The sequence below is a fragment of the Citrus sinensis genome, chromosome 1 (assembly GCF_022201045.2).
Source record: "Citrus sinensis cultivar Valencia sweet orange chromosome 1, DVS_A1.0, whole genome shotgun sequence".
In the NCBI taxonomy this organism is placed as follows: domain Eukaryota; kingdom Viridiplantae; phylum Streptophyta; class Magnoliopsida; order Sapindales; family Rutaceae; genus Citrus; species Citrus sinensis.
Genome location: NC_068556.1, coordinates 9,438,057 through 9,444,334, shown reverse-complemented (window position 1 = coordinate 9,444,334; position 6,278 = coordinate 9,438,057). Strand labels below are relative to the sequence as shown.

Genomic DNA, 6,278 nt, shown 5'->3' with positions numbered 1-6,278 from the left:
ACATGTCAAATCTAAATAAAACATAGATGCACTATATTCAAGAGAAACGCTTTCAAATACAAATTTAAACACAATATTATGATCATTAAATTAGAACTAATCAAGTATTGAGATTAAAGATAACATGACTTTTTTTTAATTTTAAAAACTAATAAATTAATGCGGTGGGTCCTCATATTCTCTCTTCATAATACATTCTCTCTTTTGTTACTTTTCATTTTTATGCCTATCTTATTAAATTGTTTTCCTCATTTTTTAACGGTAGCAACTGCATCATATCTCACTATTGTAATTCACAAGTGACTTATGTTTAGACATTTATATTGTACTTTAAAAATTTTATAACTAACGATAAAACTCAGCTCTTACAAAACAAAGTAGTTCATCTCTTACAAAATGATATTTTAATATTCAAACGTCTTTAAAAAAAAATCCACAAGCACCAAGTATCAAATTTTATAAAAAAAACAAAAATATTTAATCAATAAAAAATTTGGTAGCAAGTACCACTACTAGAAAATCATCATCCCATTTTCAAAGTAGTTGATAATAAAAGAATTCCACTCTAAAATTTGACCACCACAAAAAACGTTTTCAAATTAATTTTACGTCATTGACACACCTACAAAAATATTAAAAGAAATTGTATTTTATACCCAATAATAATGATTCAAATAATAGTTAATGCATAATTCACTACAAAAGAAAGTGTCTTTCGCGACAGCTCTTGCGACTGCAAAATAAGCCGTCGCAATTGTCACTTACACAGCCCACTTATGACTTTATTGGGTTAAACAAAACTGAGCCCAAATTCAAAAAGCTTATTAATTTTTGTGCTACCTTTATTCTTCGTTATACCAAAAGCTCAGTCCACTTATAACTTTACTCTTTGTTTGAAAAACACATTTTACCTCATTTCTCAAAACAAATAAAATCAAATTCCAATTTATTTTATGAAGACAGAGCAGGCTGAGCTGTTACGAAGATGAATTGGTTTTTATCTCCAAAGTGAGCTCCAAATAAGATGAATTGATGCTTTCTCTACAGAGCGGGCTCTCCGTGGCTTGTGCTTTCTCTGGTTCTTGCCTTTTTTTTTGTAAGTTTTTTCAATTCAAATTTATTTCTCCTTCTTTCTAGATTTAGTTTTTTATTTTTGAAATGTGAAAAAGCTTATTGTTGGAATTGTAAAGACCCAAGCCGAATTGATTCTTACAATTTAATAAAGAAAAAAAATTGGTGCCTAATTCACATCCTCTTTTTGTTCTCATTTGCTACAGGATCCATTGCTTCTTCATTTACACCACACAGGTGAGAGAACTTAACTAATATTTTTTTTAATTTATCCTCGTTATTTTCCTTTGCTTTCTAATTACTGTTGTATTTTAAGTTCATGCATTGATGATATTTCGGCTAGATCTAGCTCTATTTTCATCGATGATTGTTAGCTTATCTAGAGTAAATTTTATGTTTAAGTAATTTATGTGAATGATTTTATTTGTCTACGATTGGATTGCTGAGCTGTAGTATATTTAGAGTGAATTTTGGTTGTTGAATTCTATTTGAGTAGCTTTTGTGATTGTATATTTAAGTAGCTTCTGTGACTAATTCTACTTGCCCACCGAATTTTGAATTAGATGAGTTGTTTTATTGAGCTGTTGTTTATCTAGTGTGATGTTGGTAGTTGAATTTTGTTTGATTAGCTTTTGTGAGTGATTCTATTTGCTTACTAAATTCTGAATTGGATATATTAGATTGACTAAATTGAAGATTATATAAAGAAAAAATGTTGTGCATTGAAGAAAAAAAAGAAGAAAAAATATCTTGACTTAATATATGTGAAGAATTAATGTAAATTGACTTATTTTATTGTGCATTGAAAGTTAGTAAAAATGGACAAGAGTTGGATTGATTTGCCAGATAGGACATCCAAACCATTTATTGACGAGGTTAAGACATTCTTAGATTTTGCATTTAAGAATGTTGTTAATGACACTAGGATTTATTGTTGTGAAAGAGGCAGTAGAAGAGCATATTATAGTGCATGGCTTTTGGTCGAAGTATAAAAAATGGAAAATGCATAGTGAACTTAGTACTTCTGTGGAATCTAACCAAGAAATGGAAGTTAGCTATGATTCAAGTGTTGATGATGATATGATTGGGATGATATATGATACAATGTGTTTTCCAAATTTAGGTTGTTTACCTAGTAATCCTTCTCTAGAGAACGAACTTAATAAGGGTCCAAATGATAAAACTAAGGCATTTCTCAAATTACTTGAAGAGTCAGAATCTCCTTTAGGACATAACGTAGGCTAGGAACATGCTAACAAAGAAAGGATAATAGGGAAAAAAATATACGTTTGAAAAATATGGGACTTTTTTGGAGATTACAAGGTGCTTTTTTTTTGCTTATTATTATTATTATTATTATTATTATTATTATTATTATTATTATTATATATATATATATATATATATATATATATATATATATATATAGCTTTATCAAGAATAATCATCATCCCTATTTTCAAATATAATTGGGTGGTGGAAAACATAAAATGTAAGGTGATACTTCACATTGGAGTGGGACAAGATGATAAGTTACCAAAGAAAAAGTTTATATATATAGGCTCAAAGGGGTTAAATATGGATACTTTATAATAGGATTGGCTAGAAAGACTCAAATAAATCAAAGATAGCATTTTGTCATCTTTTAGTGTTCTAAATAATCTTTCATCTCCACTAGTTCAATGGACTTTCAGATGCGGTTGCAAATCTTTTTTTTTATTTTTTTTGATAAACAAGAAAATATAGAGATCTTGTATAATAAATTGTAAAGCTGTATAGGCAAACAAGATTACTCTCCAAGGATAATAGACTCAAAAACTCACTTGAACTTATTATGAAATGTACATTCCTCCAAATGGCTTAATCAATTTCACTCATCAAATTTCTCAATATATATTTCAACATGCAAAGGAGAAAACATGGTGTAACATAACTCAAGGCCAAAGATAATACAAATAGCAAAATTTGAAAATCATCATGTTATCCAATGTTAAAAGATCACACCAAAAAAGAAAAAAACTCTTTTTTTTTTAAGTTAAAGAAAACACGAAAAAATTAAATTAGCAAAGAAGTTAGGACTGATTGCAAAAACTTAAAGGAGATGATTAAAAGAAAAAGAAGTTACAATTTTTTTTTGAAAACATAAAATTTAAAATTAAGAAGATATGTTTCTAGAGATATTACATTTTATATTTTGCCATCTTTGACTCAAATTTTATCCAAAGTTAGTCTTTACAACAAAAATTAGTAAAAACATCACCAGGATTGAGACATTCCACAATTGTTCAACTATTCTCTCCCCCCAACCTGAAGGAGACATTGTCCTCAATGTCTTAGAAGAAATGAGTAGAGTTTAAAAAACATCACCTGGCCACTGCTAGAAAATATTTACAAACGGAGAATTAAATCTAATTTATACTTTTTATGAGAGTTACCGGCATCGTCATCAGTTGCCCAATCCAACGCCAAAGTTATGGAATTTGGCTCTGGTTTGTAAGCTTGCAAAAGATCAAGTAACTCGTAAGCAGTATGAGCACAAATAAAGAGTTTTTTCGTTGAGGGTGAAATGAAATAATTTTTAATTGAATGATTAAGAAATACTATTAAGCCACCATAAAAGTTATTAATCGATGGGTCTTTGATGGATATTCAAATGGGCCTAAGAAGCAAATGTAATTAGCGCTTTTAAAGTTGCAAGATCTTCTGGTAAGAAAATGAAAGTTTCAGCATGATTTAACATTTTAGATATTCTCTTTTGTATACCTAAGACAACTAACTTTTCTCCAGTTGGTGGGCTTGGTAGACATCCTAAAGGTTTTAAGGCTTTTGAAATAATGCCAAGCACTTGGCTTCATCGAAAGAAAGCAGCTTTAGAGACAAGATTTGATAACCCTCGCTCACCTCCTCCATATACAAGATGTAGTTTTCTCTCTGTTATAGCATGGCCAAGATCTATGGCTGCCTGAACGAACTCCTTATACTTTTCATAGCGAAATTTAGAAAACACACAAATGTTCTTAAGTTGTATGTTTGAAGTTGCTGCTATTGGAACAATTCTAAAAAGAAATAATTTGTGAGTGCTTGAAAATGAGCTCCTATTCAAGGATCTTGGTGACAGACACAATGATACACATTTGTAAATGGGGTGGTGTATTTGTCAAATGACAGGTGAAGCATTTGGCTTAATAATTTAAAATTAAACAGAAAAAGTAAATAGCAAATAGAAAAAAGAAAAAGCAAACAATGATTAGACATAAAATCACACAAAAATAATAATAATGCAAAAGATAAAATAGCAATAAAATAAAAGGTTATTTATTGGTAATTGTGTTTGTAGCTCACATCTTCCTCTGATTTTACGTCCAGTAAGAGCCTGAACGCCCTCTATGGGTTAAGGATAGGCTTCATATCCAGTTTTCTTATAAACTGGCAAACATGGTCTTTTAGAGTTAGATTTCCAAGACTAAAATGTTCACCTTTCTTTTGGAACAACTTCCATAAATTATGAATTTCATGTTGAACATATCCACTCGGATGCGTCTCAAAAGATTGTAAGATATCATTCAACGATTCTTTACTCATGCCATCCTTAAAGAATTTGATTTTATATTCACGACTTACAGAAACCATTCTTAAAGTTTTACAATGTGGTTTGTTGCAAGCAAGTCTTACACAGTTAGGACATTTAGAGCCAAGCCACTTAGTTCTTTTTTTTTTTAGCGAATGTGCTTTTACCAAAATCAGGCATATAAGAAACAAATAGATAAGAAAACTCACTTGCTAGTCAGACTTTTATCAAATGCAGTCGTTCACAATGAGCTTTGTAAATCTTCTTAAGAGTATTTTGAGGGAGAGAAGGAAAACGCTTATGCAATTTATATTGTATTTCTTCCATGCTTGACTTTGGGGTTTCAATTATTGTGGGAAACTGAAAATACCAACTTAAAAGGTCACAGAGTACTGTTATCCACCATTTATACAGGACAGTGAATCAAAACATATCAAATAAACGAATCAAGTCTGCAAAATCAAGTCAAAAGTGAAGGCAAACAAAACAACATTAAAACACACAATGAATATAATCAAACATGTAACTCACCTTCGTCCTTTTATCAAATTTACCTTAAGTTCTAATTAGAGTTCATAAATACCATCCTCTATTTCTCTTAGTTGTCTTTCTATATCTTCAACATGGAATACTAGCTTTGGTGGTTGTAGAACTCAAACTCATAGCAAACTTCTTAGGTGAAATTTTACACGTAAAAGTTCTCTAAGATGTTCGAAGAGGATTCTTCTCATGGAGGTATACATAATAAATATAAAAAATGGTGAAATAAAACACAATTGTCAAATAAAAACAACGTAATGCGCTCCAATCAAGAAATAGAAAGGAAAAAAAATCAACAAATGGCAAAATAACAGTAAACCAAAATGACAAAAAAATTAAAATAAAACGCTTAATTAAGATTTGATGGGTCACTCAAATTAATTTCGGTGTCTACTTCACGTGGTTACTATTTCAGATATGATTTCAATCTTTGACCATTAACTTTAAATGTGACATCATTCTTTGGAGTCTCAATTTCTACGGCTCCATATGGATACACACTTTTTACAATAAATGGACGGTTCTACTTTGACTTTAACTTTCCTAAAAATAAATGAAGATGAGAATTATAAAGCAACATTTTTTTACTAATCTCAAATGTTTTTCGAAAAATTCTTTTAATAATTCTAGAATTATCATATGCATCATTCCTTAATTCCTCAGGTTCATTTAATTGTAATTTATGCACATTACCATCATCATCAAGATTTGAATTAAAAGCTTTAATGGCCCAAAATGATTTATGTTCAAGTTCAATCGGTAAGTGACAAAGTTTACCATAAATAAGCCGATAGGGTGACATTCCTAAAGTTATAAGTACGATATGCCCAAAGTGCATCAGTTAGTCGAAGAGATCAATCTTTATAGTTTGGATTAACTGTCTTTTCTAAAATTTATTTTATCTCCCTACTTGCTAATTCAACTTGACTATTTATTTGAGGGTGATAAGGGGTAGCAACATTATGTGTAATTTCATATTTCTTCATTAAGGACTCAAATGGTTTGTTACAAAAATGCTTACCTTCATCATTGATAATAGCTCGAGGTATTCCAAATCTGCTCAAAATATTTTCTTTTAAAAAGTATATCATAGTCTTGT

At 29.9% G+C, this 6,278-nt stretch overlaps 1 long non-coding RNA gene across 1 annotated transcript; it reads left to right on the top strand.

Annotated features, from left to right (window-relative positions):
- The first annotated feature begins 955 nt into the window (after nucleotides 1-955).
- LOC127902603 (uncharacterized) lies at nucleotides 956-1,651 on the top strand. The gene is made up of 2 exons (XR_008055021.1): nucleotides 956-1,096; nucleotides 1,278-1,651. It is a non-coding gene; the product is annotated as an uncharacterized LOC127902603 (long non-coding RNA).
- The last annotated feature ends 4,627 nt before the right edge of the window (nucleotides 1,652-6,278 follow it).